A 20101-nucleotide genomic window follows, 5' to 3' on the forward strand; every position below is an offset into this window, starting at 1 on the left:
AAGATTTGAAAGCCCATTGACATCTCCAGGCTACTCCTTAAAAAAACAATTAGTGAATGGCATGCCACAGCAAATTAAAGGCATAAAACACAGAAAAAATAGTGATAATACTTTAAAATGACAGGCCTGCAGGAGACTAAATTAGGGCAATATTTTCCTCCAAAGATAAGATATTTGACAGTACATAGTCAATAAATGGCAATTATGACAACATATGGGAAAGAAATAGGCAATTATGATATTACACAAGTTATTTTTATTCAGTGGAAGTGCGGGTGCACATTATCAACTGCTTAAGTTCCACCCATTGTCAATCAGAGCATGCAGTTACATCACACACTTTGCTTATGCCCTCCTTTTCCCTTGAGTCTACACAGCAGTAGCAATGGCCTGTACAAACACCAAAATTGTGTCCATCAGTGGTGTACTTAGTGTAGTTGACACCCAGGGCAGATTTATTTTTAATGCTCCTTTATACACCTAAATTATTTTTAGCAGTAATCATACAATTAAATAAATAAATATCAATAATGTGCATGACAATTAAAGACAATAAAGACTTTAAGCACTTGTGAAAAATGTCATAAAGTGAGGATACTTGTAAAAAATAGTTTTTAAATAATGTATTAACAATCTACTAAGAGCATGAACAGACAAAAAACTATTTAAATCTGTATTTGGTTTGTCAAACCTTTGCCTTTAAAACAGGATAAATTTTACATGGTTGCACAGTTAACTACCTCTACAGCCCCTGATAAAAAGTATGGAATCACCACTCTGGAAAATGTTTATTCAATTGTTTAATTGTGTAGAAAAAAAAAACAATCACAGACATGCCTCAAAACTATTTTAATTTACCATTCCAACCTTGTGGCTTTAAAAAACACTTACAAAAATAAAAAAGACAGAAAACTGTAGTCGATTGCAACTGTTTTTGCAGATCAAGCAGAGGAAAAAGTATGGAATCACTCAATTCAGAGGAAAATATTATGAAATCACCATGTACTTTGCAGTTCTAACACAAACATCTGCATCAGATTACATCTGCTAATTAGTCTTCAGTTAAAAAAAGAGTCCTTGCACACCTTGGTGAGTTTTTGCACCAAGCTGACCGACATGAATCATGGCTCAACAGGAGAGATGTCAGTTGAAACAAAGGAGAGGATTATAAACTTCTTCAAGAAGGTAAATCATCAAGTAATGTTGCAAAAGATGTTGGTTGTTCCCAGTCAGCTGTGTCTAAAATCTGGACCAAGTACAAATCAAATGGCAAGGTTGTAAAAAGGAAGTGTAGTGGAAGACCAAGGAAGACATCAAAGCATTAAGATAGAAAACTTAAAGCAATATGCCTCGAAAATAGGAAATGCACAACAAAAGAAATGAGGAACAAATTGGCAGAAACTGGAATCAATGTCTTTGATCGCACTGTAAGACATAGCCTAAAGGAAATGGGATTTACATACAGAAAAACCAAACAAAATCCATCATTAACACCAAAACAGAAAAAAAACAAGGTTACGGTGGGCTAAAGAAAAGCATTCATGAACTGTGGATGACTGGATGAAAGTGATATTCAGTGATGAATCCTGAATCTGCATTGGGCAGGGTGATGATGCTGGAACTTTTGTTTGGTGCCGTTCCAATGAAATGTATAAAGGCGACTGCTTGAAGAAAACATTCAAATTTCCACAATTATTGATGATATGGGGTTGCATGTCAAGTAAAGGTATGGGGGAGATGAAAGTTATTAAATGTTCAAAAAATGCATAAATTTATATTGAGATTTTGGACACTTTTTTATTCCATCAATTGAAAGGCTTTTGATGATGATGACATCATTTTTCAGGATGATAATGCATCTTGCCATAGGGCAAAAGCCGTGAAAACTTTTCCTTCAACGGCATGGCCTGCAAATTGTCTGGACCTCAATCCAATTGAAAATCTATGGTGGAAATGAAAGCAAATGGTCCATGACAAGGCTCCAACCTGCAAAGCTGATCTGGCAACTGCAATTAGAAAGTTGGATCCAGGCTGATGAAGAATACTGTTTGTCGATAGTTAAGTCCATGGCTCAGAGAATTCAGGCTGTTATAAAAGCCAGTGGTGGTGCAACAAAGTACTAGTGGTGTACTGTAGTGTTTTTTTCGTGATTCCATAATTTTTTCCTCAGAATTGAGTGATTCCATATTTTATTTCCTCTGCTTGATCTGCAAAAACAATTGCAACTGACTATAGTTTTCTTTCTTTTTTATTTTGTAAGTTTGAGTTTTAAGTCAAGTCTGTGATTTGTTTTTTTCTACACAATTAAACAATTGAATGAACTTTTTCCAAAAATGGTGATTCCATACTTTTTGCTAGGGGTTGTAGTCAGGGCCAATTCTGACATTCCTCTCCTACATGTAAAAAACATCATTTTTTTTCCCTAGAAAACTACTCTGAAGCCACAAACAGTATATGTTTTTTTAAATCAGAGGCCCCAGGGAATAAAAGTATTGGTGCTGCATATTTTTATGTAACATGATATTTGTGCAGTGGTTTGTTAAATGTATTTTGTGGGAAAAAATACACTTTAATGAGTTTTAATGCACAAAACACAATATAATACACAATTGTATGTTAAAATAAAAAAAGATGATGTTACGCCAAGAGAGATAAATAGATACCAAACATGTCATACATTAAAATTGCATCTGCCTGTGGAACAATGCCAAACTACAGTACCTAAAAATCTCCATAGCTGACACTTTGAAAGCCTTTACAAAATACCAGTTTAGAGTTACAGAGGAGGTCTGGCACTAAAATTATTTCCCTCGCTCTGACTTTTGCGGTGATACTCCACATGTGTGGTGTGATCTTCATTTAAATATGCATGCAGGACCAACATGCGCTATTTTGTGTGAGCATGGAGGGGGGGGGGGTGCTTTAAAAAAGTTTTTATTATTTTTATATTTTATTTTTTAAAAATGTACACTGCATCTTTAAATTATGTTTTTCTTTTATTGCTATTAGATGAGACAAAAACATCCCTGTGATAGCATGGGCCATGGAGAGATCTGGGGTTTATTAAACCCACATCTCTCTTTCTCTTTTCATTCATTCACAGAAAACAGTAAATGACTGGAGCAGCTCTGGGGTCGCAGCCCAGCATGACCATGCTATTTTTAAATTGTGACAGTGGGTGTGGGGAGAAGATCCCCCGTCAACTGTTACATTGAAGGGAGGATTTTGGGGAGAGAGGTCAGGAGCCGGAATATACTGCATGTTCCTCCCTAAATAGTGGAATATGTAACATGCTCCAAAAGGTGAGCGTATCCTTTAAGGATTTTGCAGGCAAATGGTTCAGTGCATGAATAAATATTTATAGTATATAAAAAAAATGCTAATGATCATCAAGATAACATGCAGATAACACGCAGGGTAAATACAATAATTGTATCAAACAGAATTAACTGTGTAGGTGGAATAATATTGAAAAAGGGCAGGACCCACACAATGTCCCTGTCAGAATGATTCACACCTCTACCTAAAATTGCAGAGATGGAGGAGTTAATTTGCATTATGCGTGACTCCCCTTCCAAATTCACGCACACCTGGACCTTCTGGCTCCACCTTCATATGATTGAGAAACACAAACCACTGATGGGATTATCCACTTAACCGCACGTTGGGATTAGTAATATTAGTGCTTGACTGTTCCCACCTGTATAGCGACTCCAGACCCTGGCCCTTCAAGATCCCCCTTTGCTCGAGGGGACCAGGCTGGGAGGGTCCATGCTGGAGAAGTTTGTCAGTGCACCCATCACACCTTACCCCGCAGCCTTTCCTCCCCCTGTATATTTGGCCATAGGGAAAGCTTTCAACCTTGTTAGTGGTTGCCGAGTATCCCCCCCCCTATTTTTTGTAATTTTAGCTACCTTGAATAGTCTCATTCTTGTGATGGCCAAGCCTAGCTCTTCGAAAACATATCTGTTGTGGTGGCTCAGTAGCTTACTGTTGATAATCTTTCTCAGTTAGATATCACCTTTGGGTTTTTTACATCAGCTTTACCTTGTGTGAGTGAGGCACTAGATACTCCAGTTTATTAGAGGTGATTTGTTATTGGGTTGTAATTACAAGCATGTTGTTCATGCACCCCTAATCCTCTATACTGATATGTTGTCTGTCATCACTATTGTTTCCCTACTGGTGGTAGGGACCTGAAACTGACATTTATTAGACTCTATTTTTGTTTAGGTTCACAATGGGCCTGTTTGACTTTGAAAATGTGATAGTTATATGCTTGTTAATTATCGTCAATAAAATTATTTCGAAAAAAATCGTATTGGATGGGGAAAAGCTATTCTCTACCTGCAAGTCAAGGTTCAATAAAAACAATCTTACACAACTGCAATACTGAGCATAGCAACAAGACACAGGGTGATCTTACTGCATCAATATGGTCTTTCACAGGCAGAACATTAAAGGGAGACAAGTGTTTCTACGTGAGCTGTCCAAGCCCTTAAACAGACACATAACTAAGCAGGCATTATTAGGTATTGGAAATGCAGTGGTCAGCCAAGGAAACCTAGAACAGAAAATGAAAAACACATCCTGCTGATTTCCTATTGTAATCATAAGCTCCCTAGTGGCACCATCAGCTCAGATCTGCCAGAAACCATTGGGACCTTGGTACACTCATTTACAATTTGGAGAAGTGTGGTCAGAAGTAGACTTCATGGAAGACTTGTAGCTGAAAAGCTGTACCTCTGATAGGAAAAGGACAAACAACTTTTCTATGCACAAAAAAAGAACTGGTGAGCAGAAGAACAGCAGCAAGTGCTCTGGACGGATGAGTCCATACATGAAATGGCTATAGTAGAAGGCAGTTTGCTTGCCTAAGATCTGGGGAATGGTACAAGGATAAGTGTTTGCTGACAAAAACAATGTGCAGGTTCCTTTCAGGTTTGGGGATACATTTTTGCAGATTAAGGTGAAAATTTGGTAGCAATTAATGGTTTCCTTAATGATCAGCCCCAAATTCAGTCTGCAGCAGAACAATGTTCCCAAACATATCCCTCAAGGAAAAAAAAGAACCTAGAGTCCTGGAAGAGATAATATAGCCCTCACAGAGACCTGATCACAAAGTCATAAGAGGTCTAAACCCGCTGAATGACAGCTCCGCTGCTAAATAAACTAATAGGCAGGGTGATGGCCCTACCCCCTGTGACTTCATCAACTCAGCATGCTCTGTCCCTTTGTTTATTTTGCGGTGGGAAGCAAAGGAACTGTCACTTGGCGTAAGACTTCATCAGATGAGGAATGTTTTTTTTCATGTTGCGACCAGCATTCATTGTACCCCATGTTCATTCATATGTAGAGTGGGATCTGAGGGCCCACTGGTTAAAGGGGGATTCCAGATTCTGATAAGCCCCCCACAACCACAGGCCAGGGTTGTGGGGAAGTGGTCTTGCCCTCATCAACATGGGGACAAGGTGCTTTGGAGTTGAGGGCATGTGGCCTGGTATGGTTCAGGAGGGGGGCCACTCGCTCGTCCCCCTCTTTCCTGGCCTGCCAGGCTGTATGCTCAGATAAGGGTCTGGTATGGATTTTGGGATTCCCCTTAAAATCCACACAAGACCCAAAGGGCCTGGTAAGGATTGGGGGGGGCACATAATTTGTTCAGCAATTTTTAAATGCCAGCAATTATTTTCTTTACATTCAGCTGTCAGCAGTGGGAACTCCGCTGACTGCTGATGACTCATCTGTTGTTAAGGATGTGGTGGTCACCCACTCCTTAATAACCATGTTGTTTACGTATTTGTCCCATGTTTTTAATTGCGTGTATCATCTGATTAAGAACTTAAAACTTTTTTTTTTTTGGTTTGAGTCAAAATATTAGTTCTTATCAACAAACAACAAATGGATCTAGCTTTTTGCCAATTATTTCATGAAATGGCTTAGTTACAGCGACTGAAGTGTACGAACTTTAAAAACAAAAAAATTTATTCTTTTGGCGTTCCAAAATCTTATGGTCCTCAAACGGTTAACAACCAGATCTTTACACTGTTTGTTGAATTACCGAAGGCTCTCACCATTAAAATACCGTATGACTTCATAAAACAGTGAATGCAGTATTTTACTAGCATTTTTCAGTTAATTGAAAAAACATTTTGAAAAACACTGTGCGGTATCCTACCGCTTACTTGGATGTGATAAAATACCACTTTGTGAATGGAGCCCTCAGTCCTTTATCTTTCAGATCTTTGGGACTGATTCCATCACTTAACCCCTTGCAAAATATGTACATTGACCATATTTTATTTGCTTGTAAATGCATTGCCTTTATGCAAAAGTGATACTTGACATTTTCTTGAAAAACTTGCCATGACTGACAACTTTGAACCGACCTTGATATTTCTAACAATATTCATTTCCACTTTGTACACGTGGACACTTTTTTTTTCATATTAAGTTTTTATTGGCTTCAAGAAAATGTAGAGTACAGAAATGTTACATACTATTACCATTTAATACAAAAGGTTGTAAATAAAATGGGATAGAATAATACAAGGCATGTGACTTATTGGCTTTATATCTGTTTAGCCATTGTCCTTTCAGTCACAATATTTGACATGGATAAGTGTATTCCGCATAAAGAAGGAGTTTAACATTTTAAACAGTTCAAACAGAACAAAAAGGAAAACAATTTAATAAACAATTGTACAATAGGTCTGACAATGACTGTGAGTATGAGTATGAGTATGGGGAGTTCCTGAGTTTGGTTTGAAGATTACTATTGTGAACAGACTGCTCAGGATCCTACTTGGCTACGTATTTAGATTGGGAGTATTCATACCAGATCTTCCACTGGCGTTCAAATAACGTTCTAGTACCTCGTTTGTTAGCAGGTAAAGATTCATAAAGGTAATGTATGCATATGATCTCTAAAATGCTTGAGAGGGTTGGTGAGTAATTGAATTTCCAGTTTCTTACTATAAGCATTCTAGCTGCTAATAGAATGTGGATTACTACCATATGGCAGAATGCAGGGAATCTATCAATCCCAAGGTTTAGAATCGCAGAGCCAGGATCAGTGATAATGCCAGTTAAGCTAGAGATAAATAAAAAAATGGAGTGTTAGAAACTAGTCAGATTTTTGCATGACCAGAAAATATGTATAAGATGTTCCACACTACCACATCCTCTCCAGCACAGAGGAGAAGCGGACATAGTAAATTTGGATATTCTAAATGGGATGAGATTCCATCATAGGGCGAGTTTTTGTGTTAGTTCCCAGTGGTTCACACAATTAGAATTTTATAGAGTAGTTTAAAGGCAAACACCACTGTTCTGTGGAGTAGGATCTGCTCAGATCCATCTCCCATTTTGTCTTGTAAGAGATTATAGAAAATGGCTATTCCTTTGGCTTGGGATGTATATGTGCTAAGGTATTTCCAAGCGACTGCAGGGAGAAGTATTTCTAGTCTGGACAGAGTTTTTAAAAAGTGGCTTATTTGGAGGTATTGATACAGATCCGTAGAAGTAAGATTAAATTCTTCAGAAAACGCATCAAATATTTACATTTTTTGTTGGCTTAAAGGTCGGCAATAAATTGGATACAGGGGCGGACTGACAACTCATGGGGCCCCCGGGCAATAGGGGATCATGGGGCCCCTGTGTCCTTGCCCAAACTCAAAAAAGCCTATGAAAAAAGTACCAAGGGCATCTCATGGGGCCCCCTACTGACCCCGGGCCCTCGGGCAGTGCCCGAGTTTCCAAATGGTCAGTCCGCCCCTGATTGGATACCTTTATCTTGCCAGCCTATAAGAGAGATATTTGATATCAAATTTGCTAGAATGGATATAGGAATAGGGATGGATACTGATGAGGAGGGGATGCAAGGGATCTTACATAGATCTCTCCAGAATACGATAGATGCCTGTAATGGTAGGGAGAAAGACTGTATTGGGTTTGGGTACCAAGTATCAATTAGTAGAAGAGATCTAAGGTCAGTTGTGGGGCATAAGGTTAGCTCAATTTCTTTCCATACTGCTTCTGAGGATGTATTGAACCAATGTTTCAGTTGCGACAGTTGGGAGAATGTGAAATAGTCATATATCTATCCACCCCATGCCTCCTGCTTTTCTATGCTTAATGAGATATTTTTGTGCGTGTCTGGGAAATGTATCTTGCCAAATACATTTTTTTAATATGGAATGTAAGCATTGCAAATGATTGCATTTGAGGGGAATGGGAAGTGTCTGAAAAACATCTAGAATTTGTTGTAGAAGAATCATTATAAAGGCCGCTAGGCTTCCTGACCATGATAGTTCTACCTTACTGTAGCTATTCGGTTTGTTTCTTTGGTTAGCTTATCTATTAATGTAGAACAGTTTGTGTCTGCTAGGCGCATAGGGTCTGTTGTGAGTTGTAGACCTAAATATGAGAGACCTAAGTTGCTCCAAGTGTAGGGATATGAGCTCTGGAGTTGATTCTTAATCAGGGGTGAAAGATTCAATTTTAATATTACTGACTTGGTAAAGTTGACTTTGTAGTAGGACGCTTGGCCAAAAGTTATAAGAGTGGAGTGGGCATTAGCTAGGGATATAGAGGGGTTAGTTAAGAAAAGGATTACGTCATCTGCAAAAAGGTTTATATTATGGGATCTATTCTTGAAAGAGAAGCCATGTATATGGATGTGTGTTCTGACAGTTTCTGCTAAGGGTTCATTAAAATCGATTAAATATGGATGGAGACAGGGGGCAGCCCTGTCTGATCCCATTTGTTGTGGGAAATGGTTGAGAGAGGATGCCTGATGTATACACCTGTGCTCTTGGAGAGGAATACAGAGTGTGGTGGTTTATGTAAGAATCTATTCTAAATACTTAGGGCGGTGTCCTCTCCCTTAAACAAAATATTGCAGTGCCTCCAGCCATTAAAATACGGCAAATATTTAAGAAACCAATAACTTGGACACCTTAATAATTTGATCGCCACTTAATAATATACCTTGAGTTCTTTCACCAATATGATTTCGTACCATATACACAAAATTTGCCTTTTTGATAAATTAATAAATGTATTTATGTACAAAATGTATATATATATTAATACAAACGCAAAATACTGGTGAGGAATATATATTCTTACACACAATCAAAGATATAATATACTAATATCTATATGGGATCATACAATATATGATTTTCAAATAAAAGAAAACAAAATTTTGGGAGGTCGGTAGCCTTATAGTGGTTCAGATATTATTTCTCATTTCTCGTGGCCATAGGGAAATAAGAAAATATCTCTGATAATTAGCACCACACAACACTACAAATTAGTTAATATTCAGTATATAACCTCAATACCAATATTCAAACAGTTATAGTTAATAATAATTCAGATAACCTTAATATATTCCTAACCACACAATAAAATGTTATAATTCTTAGAAAGTTTGAAACGTCAAAGAAAATTACAATATTCTAGCACAGTCTCACCACTCCCAGAATCTTGATTTTGAGGCCTCCCCAGTGGGATGCAGTTGGGAAAAGAAGTATTTCTGGGCAGTCATGCACCAGAATTTAACTGAGCATCAGCGTCTCTGGTGGAAATCTTTTCCTTCAAAATGGCAGCTGGAAGTTCTCAGCAAATTGGCCGCAGTTGGCAAGTGAGGTATAGTGCAGTATATAGTAGCAACAGGGTAGATAAGAGATAGTTTAAAAATTATAGCAGTCTTAGAAGCTGTTGCAGAAGTTTTAGCAGATCAGAAGATTGGAAGCTTGGAAGGTAATGGATTGTAGTTCTGGAGAATTCCCTTTTACTTTGAGGTGTCTGGCCTTTTAAACCATACAAGTCCTTTGTTCCGAGGGACCACACAACAGACTTGTTGATTGGACGGTTGAACAGTTTGCGTACCTAGAGATGTTCCTAACCGGCCCACTGGGGACAGTCAGGTATTACAAATGAATTAGTGGTCTTAATGATGACTCACTCTTTGATATCAGCAGTATGTCCTTATGGATCAAATATATGTCCTATTCAAGTATAGATGATTTCACTACTAACTCTTGGATAAGGACCATAGAAAGATGTGAATACATTTGGTTTCTCATTTTTCTGATAGATGAACTGTATTGGAATGGTTGATTTCCTTTGGAAATATAGAAAATATAGAAATACCCAATTCACAAACCATCTTCTATTTCATCACTTCAAACTTCAGTTGAGTGGTATGCAATAACCAACTTTGTTAAATGGATTTTTCCTTGATGGACAAGTGTTGGTAATACACTTTTAATAATATTTCAGTTCATATATCCCAAACTCTTTATTTTAAATGACCCAGGTTTCACCTTGTGCTGAATGCACAGTTCAAGGAAATGTGACAGAGAACCTCTAGTTACTTGCCCTATCATGTGAGAATTAGAGTACACATCCAGTTGTAGTTTAGTGAGATAATTGAGTTTCCTGCAACTGAAGTATCCCCTGGCTTCCCATAGACAATGGTGCTTGTTTAGTAATCACACACTTCCCAAGGTTTTGGGAGAAATACAGGCAATCAGATCTTAGTCTCACTATTGTCACTTTTGTACTGTGTTTGATCACCTGCAGAAATTCAAATAGTGGTGTTTAATCCTACTGTCTTTTAAACAAGTCTCTTCCACTCATTGTGTGTGGGAACTTTTTGGAAGGTCACTTGAAATTAACCGAGGATGTTAACCCATGACAGTCAGCTAGGATTCCTAATTTGGGATAATATCATTTTCCTTAATAAACTGTCCAAAAGTCATCACAAGAGCTAGAATTGCAGACAAAATAGGGCCAGTAAATCCAAATTTTTTCCAAATGTTTGAAGCATCTGGGTCATATAGCCCCAGTGAACTCTGTTGAATGCCTTCTCTGCATCCAAGGATAAAAGCAGAGAAGGCACCAGATGAGCTCTAGCAAAGTGTATTATATCAATGACCCCGCGAGTAACATCTAAGGCTTGCCTCCCTGATGTGAAGCCTGTTTGGTGAAGATTAATTAGGGTAGGTAAAATATGTAAGAGCCTTTGAGCAAGAATTTTAGCATACATTTTTATATCTGTGTTGAGAAGTGATATGGGTCTAAAATTGGATGGAGATATAGGTTATTTGCCCGGTTTCAGGATTGTAACAATATAGGCCTTCAGAATTTCATCTGGGAAAGAGGAGAGGATATTGCAGTAGAGAAAATTGAGGTGATGGTTGGGCCCAGGATATGTTGGAAAATTTTATAATAATCATTAGATAGACCATCTGGGCCAGGCGATTTTCCATTGGGAGGTTGTTTAATAATTTTATTCATTTCAGAAGCTGTAATAGGTGCATTTAAGGAGTCTAGTTGTGTGGGTGACAAATAAGGTAGCTTCAGATCTGCTAGAAAGTTTGCTATATTTTTGTCAGTGGGTTGCCTAATAGATGAATCTTCCTGAGAGTCATAGAACTATCAGATAGCAACAACAAATGACAACCAATTGGTCTTTCTTAAACAAACCATGTGGCAGAAGGGAGAAAGAAAAAAGTAAGAGAAAATTCAGAGAGGGCAAAGGGGTCAGGAACTCTAGACTTCCCAACTCCAGAAAAGACTGAAAGAAAAAGAAGAAATCAGAGGGAGGAAAGAAACAGACCAGCAGAAGCAAAGAAGCTCGTCTGAGGGAAGAACTGAAATACGCAACCCCCATGGAGTGGGTTTGAAGGGGCACATCCCAACACATTAGATATTAGTGAGCTTCGTGGCAAAGTGGGAAACCAGGTGATAGTCCACTCAAGGTTGCCAGACTGAAAGAAACCTATCATGATTATCTTCCAACACCGCTGTCAATTGTTCATTAATAAAGAAGCCTTGGATTCTAGACCTGACCTCCTCAAATTGTAATGTGGGGGACTCCCAAGAGCTGGCAATAGTCTACTTAGTGGCCATAAAAAAAAAGTTTACAAGCGAGCGTGGTTTGTGAGGTAGGCCATGGAATGGCCTAAAAAGCAAAGCTTCAATAGGGTCTTTTTTTAGATTAATAGACGTAACTGAATATATAAGATTATGAACCCTATTCCATATTTGGTGGCCACTGGACAGGTACACCAAATATGGAGCATCGTACCCTCTAAGGAACAGCCATGAAAACAACGAGACTCGTGATCCGGTATAAATGTAGCTAATCGAGATGGGGTAAAATACCATCTCGAGATCACTTTATAGGAATTCTCTAATGCGAGCGCATTAAGAAACCGCTTTCCACATAGGCCCCCAGTCCTCAGCTGAAATTTCCATCTGAAGCTCTTCACTCCATTGTACACAATAGGTAGGTAAAGGTTCAGCCATATGATTCCGGATCGATCAATAGACATGCGAAAGGGCAACTTTAGTGGAAGCCGGTGCCTTACAAAGCGATTTGAAACCAGATAGGGTTCAGGGAGAATCCCGTCTGCGAATCTGAATAGAGAGCACTCGAAAAGGATAAAGTATTTTGGGAAGATAGATCATTTTAATCGCATGAGCCCCACTGAACTAAGATAAGGTCATGGATTGCCAAGAAGCGATCAGCTTGGTTAACTGAGAAAGTAGTGGAGGAATATTTGCCTAGTATAACAAATCATAAGAAGGTGTAAGTTTAACTCCCAAATAAGAAAGAGTGGAGGTTCATTGAAACGGAAATTGGGACTGAAGATTCACCACTGTTGATTGAGGAAGAGAAATATTCATAGCCACTGAATTAGTAGGATTCACATGTAAACCTGAGAGATGAGCAAAATTAGTAAGAAGCAACAGGAGATTAGGGAGAGATACATGTGGAGAAGAGAGATACACCAAGATATCGTCCGCAAAAAGCACAATCTTATTGTGTAACCCAGCCACCTCAAGACCAGAAATGTCTGTATGAAGCCGAATATGAACGGCTATGGGTTCTAGGACCATGATAAAAAGGAGAGGAGACAAGGGAAAACCCTAACGCATACCACCCCTAATTTGAAACCGAGAGGATTCAACCCCATGATATTGGACTGTAGCAGACAGAATACTATAAAGTCTATAAATCCATGGAAGAAAATCATCTCCCACACCCCATCTCCACAAGGCCCTCTGCAAATAAATCCAAGAAAGAGTTTCAAAGGCTTTAGTCATGTCCAATGACAAAAACATAAGATCCGGAGAGCGCATTCGAGCGAAGTGACTTATTAAAACAGAACGCAGGACATTATCAGCTGCCTGGCATCGAGGCCCAAAACCTACTTGATCCTTATCGATTAAGGCAGGGATTAACGCATTCAGTCTAGTGGCCAGGATTTTAGTCTGAATTTTCATATCCACATTCAAATAAGGAGGTAATTCGACCAGGATTTATGATCCTCCCCGGTCTTACGAATCATCACTATCTGGGCCTTCAGCATTTCCGAAGTCAGCTGACCATCTCGCTTAACCATTTCAATACTTTTACCCCCTTCCTGCCCAGGCCATTTTTCAGGTTTCAGCACTCTCACACTTTGAATGACAATTGCGCGGTCATACAACATTGTACCCAAACTAAAATGTTATCATTTTCTTCACACAACTAGAGCTTTCTTTTAGTGGTATTTATTCACCGCTGGGATTTTTTTTTTTTGCTAAATTAACAAAAAAATACCGAAAATTTTGAAAAAAAAACACGTTTTACTTTGTTTCTGTTATAAAAGTTTGCAAATAAATAATTGTTCTTCATAAATTTAGGCCGAGATGTATTCTGCTACATGTCTTTAATGAAAATAACCCAAATTAGGATGTATTTTGTAGTTTGTAGGAAAGTTATAGAGTTCACAAACTATGGTATAGATCTGAAAATTGATCAATCCTGAAGTACTGACGGCCAATCTAATTTCTTGAGGTCCAAGAATGTCAGAACAGTACAGATATCCTCCAAATGACTTATACTTATTTCATATATGTTAAATAAAATGGTGCAGCGCTAAATACTAGAGCACAGTTTATACACACAATATATATACATGCGTGATATCACTCTAAGGGTGATCAATAAATACAAAAGTTCAATGTAATAGTGTGGATCATGAAGAGATCCTAATTCCAGGTGAGTGGACGTCCTGATCCAAGGTGTGATGATAAGTGTGATCACACAAATAGGTGAAAAACGCACTCACCAGATGTGCGTTTAATATACGCAATATGTAATCCTGCGTCACCAGGCCATAAAACGATCATCAGATCCCAGATCAGATTGTACCCAGATCACCATTCCAGCTCCACAGAAGTGAGGTCATCCGAAACCGCTACCAGGTATCACCACCAGGGTCCTGAGTCCTCCAGATGGGCACTGCGAATGATAGCACTCACACAGAGTGCCCAATAAGAGACCTCATAGCGTGATACTGCTTTAGATGCCTTTATTCAGGGTTGGTTGGTGTGGGGTACATAAAAAGATTAACCAAAAAGTTTACTGACCATATGCATTCCTAAGGTGGTTAGGTGTCCTGCTGCTGCTGCCCCCTGACGCGTTTCGTGCGATGCACGTATTCATAGGGTCCAGGGCTAGCCAGGACATCCTCTTCTGTGCTATTTATAAATGTGAATGGCAATTCTGCCTAATGCGCCCGCCATTTTCTCGGCTGTCCGCGCATGCGCAGAACGTCGGCGTCGTCTTCCCGCGCTACTGCGCATGCGCTAACGATCGACGCCATTTTGTCATGGATCGCGGATGCGATCAACAGCAGGAAGTCTCCTACAGTGCGGCGCCATTTTGTTGGCAGTGTAAAAGGATACAGGAGCAGTATTAACTGCTCAGAATTTATCCAGCCAGAAATCCTTTATAATAGCGTCTCTGTGCAAAATGAGGAGAGAGATTACTCACACTCCTAGGCTCTAATTCAGTGCACAGGGAATATTCTATTTGGAACTAATTATAAATTTGGAAGACCTGGAAGTTACTCAGAATTATATATATATATATAAAAAGAAAAAACCTGTATAATATTACATAAAATCCGTTCTGTTTTGCTTAAAATCAAAACCAGGTTAGGGATTAAACCAGCATGAATATTCTCTATGGGTATACAAATATAAATAGCACTAAAATATATGGTCAGATGGAAATACAATATATGTGTACAATTTATATGAAAACATATGGTCATAAACTTCAATACAATGCAAAATCTCATAAATACATAATAAAAACACATGATTAAAATAATGTGATACTAAATCCATATATCACAATAATATTTCATATTAAAAAACGCCTTAAAAAACGATGACGGGAAATGGGGAGAGACACTCCGTTAAAAATGATAACAGGAAATCAGCCCGATGTTATATGTTAATAACATGTATATGGTTATATTCATAATGATATGGTATTTAATCTTAAAATATTCATAACAATTCAAGTAAAAATCTATATATATCTATATGGACCCAAAAAGGGTTGGTATACCTCATCCTTCTGTTATCTATTGTCTAAAAAGCAATTTAGATCGAAATCTATATTCAATCCTTTGGGGTGCAAGGACCCAAGTTCATAGATCCACCGCGATTCGAGCTGAGATACCGCCCGTTTTCTATTTGTTCCTCGCCAGTGAGCATTTACAATACCTATGTCCATAAATTTGAGTGACGAGGGATCGCTATTGTGATGGACCTTATAATGCTGTGACAAGGAATGATCTTTGTATCCCTTTTTAATGTTATTAACGTGCTCCTTCAGTCTGTCTCTACGGCGTCTGGTAGTACGCCCAACATATTGAAGGTTGCACGGACATTGGAGCAAGTATACCACGAATCTACTAGTGCAAGTTATAAAATCATCTATGTCATAATTAGAGATGAGCGAAGAAATGAAAAATTCGATTCGACTGATTCGGCGAATTCGTGGACAATATTCGATTCGAGTCGAATAAATTCGCTGTGAATTTAACTTAAAAAAGGGTGTTTCTAGGCTTCAGAGAGACTTAATATTAGTGCAGAACACTGTACCTTTAATTTAAATGCCCTTGGAGTCTGCTGGGGAAGAGAAATAATACTGTCAGTCAGTATGACATGCAGATGAGTGCCGTCGATCTTAGAATCACCGCACACTTCACTCATTTGGGCAGTCACGGGGCCAAAACCAGAGTGTGGAGCCACAGTGTGGCGGTGGAGGCAGCAGCAATGGGAGGCCATACAGCACCCTATGACAAAAATGGAAACCACCAGCAGTGTGAGGAGACCTGAAAGTGGCACATGGCAGAGTGTGGCGATAGAGACAGCAGCAATGGGAGGCCGTACAGGGACCCATGACACACTCTGGACCTGGCAGCAGCATGAGGAGGCGGTACAGGGGCCCATGACAGATTACGGGCCTGGCAGCAGCATGAGGAGTCGGTACAGGGGCCCATGGCAGATTACGGGCCTGGCAGCAGCAATGGGAGGCCGTACAGGGACCCATGACACACTCTGGACCTGGCAGCAGCATGGGGAGGCGGTACAGGGGCCCATGACAGATTACGGGCCTGGCAGCAGCATGAGGAGTCGGTACGGGGGCCCATGACACACTCTGGACCTGGCAGCAGCATGAGGAGGCGGTACAGGGGCGCATGACAGATTACGAGCCTGGCAGCAGCAACTTGGACAGGAGGACGTTCAGCTTCTGCACCGTCGGGTGCGTGCTCGCAAACTGTTGTCTCTTGGAAACGGATTCCAAGAAAGACTGCTGACGGAATCCGTGAAGAGGAGTAGCAGGAGAAGGAGCATCTGAACGAGCGGAATATGCCAACAAGCGACAACAGTGGCCCATGACAGATTACGGGCCTGGCAGCAGCATGAGGAGTCGGTACGGGGGCCCATGGCAGATTACGGGCCTGGCAGCAGCTATGGGAGGCCCGTAATCTGCCAGCACCCTATGACAAAAAATGGAACCCACCAGCAGTGTGAGGAGACCTGAAAGTGGCACATGGCAGAGTGTGGCGATGGAGACAGCAGCAATGGGAGGCCGTACAGGGACCCATGAGAGACTCTGGACCTGGCAGCAGCATGAGGAGGCGGTATAGGGGCCCATGGCAGATTAGGGGCCTGGCAGCAGCTATGGGAGGCCCGTAATCTGCCAGCACCCTATGACAAAAAATGGAACACACCAGCAGTGTGAGGAGACCTGAAAGTGGCACATGGCAGAGTGTGGCGATGGAGGCAGCAGCAATGGGAGGCCGTACAGGGACCCATGAGAGACTCTGGACTTGGCAGCAGCATGAGGAGGCGGTATAGGGGCCCATGGCAGATTAGGGGCCTGGCAGCAGCTATGGGAGGCCCGTAATCTGCCAGCACCCTATGACAAAAAATGGAACACACCAGCAGTGTGAGGAGACCTGAAAGTGGCACATGTTTGGGGCATGATTCATGGCGGATTTAGTCAGTTGTGTCAGGAACTGGTGGTTTGAAATCCAGACTAATCCACGCCTGATTCATTTTCACAAACGTGAGTCTCTCCACACTTTGGGTGGACAGTCGTGTCCTCCGCGGAGTTGCAATACCTCCTGCCGCACTAAACACGCGCTCCGATGCCACGCTACTGGCCGGGCATGACAGCCTTTCAAGGGCAAATTCAGCTAGTTGGGGCCAAAGGTCAAGTTTCGTTGCCCAGTAGTCAAGGGGATTGTCTACCTCGGTTGGCAGGGTGCTGTCCAAGTAGGCCTAAGCCTGTTGTTTGAGGTCCTGCTCCAGGTCCACCTGATGCTGCTGCTGCTGCTGCGGCTGGTTAGTAGTTTCCTCACTGCGCTGGTGAAGAAAGCTACTCATCATCGACTGCAGACTGAGGCAGCCGCTGCTGGTGGAGCTGCCACTGCTCCTACCACCCCACCCCTCCCCTGCTGCCATGGCAGCGGAACACGAGCGCACAGGGCCCACAGTGTCTGAGGATGGACGTTGGCGCAGACAGGCAGAGACCAGCTGACTACATAGGTGTTTTTTATAGTACGTTATTTTGGCCTCCCTCTCAGCAGGTGTGAAAAAGGCCACCATTTTTGAACGGTAGCGAGGGTCCAACAAGGTGGACAGCCAAAAGTCATCCCTCTGTCTGATGGTTATTATTCGGCTGTCGCTACGCAAGCAACCGAGCATGCTATGGGCCATTTGTGCCAAGGAATGCGAGGGACTCCCTGCCTCCATCTCCACAGCATACTGCCACGGTGCGTCTAGGTCCTCTGTCTCCTCTTCCTCCTCCTCTACCAGATGCTCCTGCTCCTCCACTCCTGTCCGCTGAGTGGAAAAACCACCCATTTCACTCAATAATTCCTGAGCACCAATGTCCTCCTCTACCTCCTCCTCTTCTTCCAGTCCTGCCCCCACAGGGGCCATGTGGCGTTGAGATCTGTGCGCCACGTCTACCGCACCCTGACCAGCCATTGTTAACAGCATTTGTTCCAGGACGTGCAACAGAGGAATGACGTCGTTCATCCCATAGTCCTGCCGACTCACGAATAGCGTGGCCTCCTCAAAGGGCCTGAGCAAGCGCAGGTGTCACGCATGAGCTGCCAATGGCTGACATCTAAGTTACACAGGGAGTACCTTTATCTGCTTTTAACATCAGGAAATCTGTGATGGCCTTTTGCTGTTCGTAAAGGCGGTCTAACATATGTAGGGTTGAATTCCACCTTGTTGCAACGTCACAGCATGAGGAGTCGGTATAGGGGCCCATGGCAGATTAGGGGCCTGGCAGCAGTTATGGGAGGCCCATAATCTGCCAGCACCCTATGACAAAAAATGGAACACACCAGCAGTGTGAGGAGACCTGAAAGTGGCACATGGCAGAGTGTGGCGATGGAGACAGCAGCAATGGGAGGCCGTACAGGGACCCATGAGAGACTCTGGACCTGGCAGCAGCATGAGGAGGCGGTATATAGGGGCCTACGGCAGATTAGGGGCCTGGCAGCAGCTATAGGAGGCCCGTAATCTGCCAGCACCCTATGTCAAAAAATTCAACACACCAGCAGTGTGTGAGGAGACCTGAAAGTGGCACATGGCAGAGTGTGGCGATGGAGACAGCAGCAATGGGAGGCCGTACAGGGACCCATGACAGACTCTGGACTTGGCAGCAGCATGAGGAGGCGGTATATAGGGGCTTATGGCAGATTAGGGGCCTGGCAGCAGCTATAGGAGGCCCGTAATCTGCCAGCACCCTATGTCAAAAAATTCAACACACCAGCAGTGTGAGGAGACCTGAAAGTGGCACATGGCAGAGTGTGGCGATGGAGACAGCAGCAATGGGAGGCCGTACAGGGACCCATGACAGACTCTGAACTTGGCAGCAGCATGAGGAGGCGGTATATAGGGGCCCATGGCAGATTAGGGGCCTGGCAGCAGCTATAGGAGGCCCGTAATCTGCCAGCACCCTATGTCAAAAAATTCAACACACCAGCAGTGTGAGGAGACCTGAAAGTGGCACATGGCAGAGTGTGGCGATGGAGACAGCAGCAATGGGAGGCCGTACAGGGACCCATGACAGACTCTGGACTTGGCAGCAGCATGAGGAGGCGGTATATAGGGGCCCATGGCAGATTAGGGGCCTGGCAGCAGCTATGGGAGGCCCGTAATCTGCCAGCACCCTATGTCAAAAAATTCTACACACCAGCAGTGTGTGAGGAGACCTGAAAGTGGCACATGGCAGAGTGTGGCGATGGAGACAGCAGCAATGGGAGGCCGTACAGGGACCCATGACAGACTCTGGACTTGGCAGCAGCATGAGGAGGCGGTATATAGGGGCCCATGGCAGATTAGGGGCCTGGCAGCAGCTATGTGAGGCCCGTAATCTGCCTGCACCCTATGTCAAAAAATTTAACACACCAGCAGTGTGAAGAGACCTGAAAGTGGCACATGGCATGAGAGACTCTGGACCTGGCAGCAGCAGGAGGAGGCGGTATAGGGGCCCATGGCTGATTAGGGGCCTGGCAGCAGCTATGTGAGGCCCGTTATCTTGCAGCACCCTATGTCAAAAAATTTAACACACCAGCAGTGTGAAGAGACCTGAAAGTGGCACATGGCAGCAGAGTGTGGCGATGGAGACAGCAGCAATGGGAGGCCATACAGGGACCCATGAGAGACTCTGGACCTGGCAGCAGCAGGAGGAGGTGGTATATAGGGG

Source organism: Staurois parvus, unplaced genomic scaffold (genome assembly GCF_062004578.1).
Source record: "Staurois parvus isolate SC_StPar_1 unplaced genomic scaffold, SC_StPar_1.0 ptg000292l, whole genome shotgun sequence".
NCBI lineage: Eukaryota > Metazoa > Chordata > Amphibia > Anura > Ranidae > Staurois > Staurois parvus.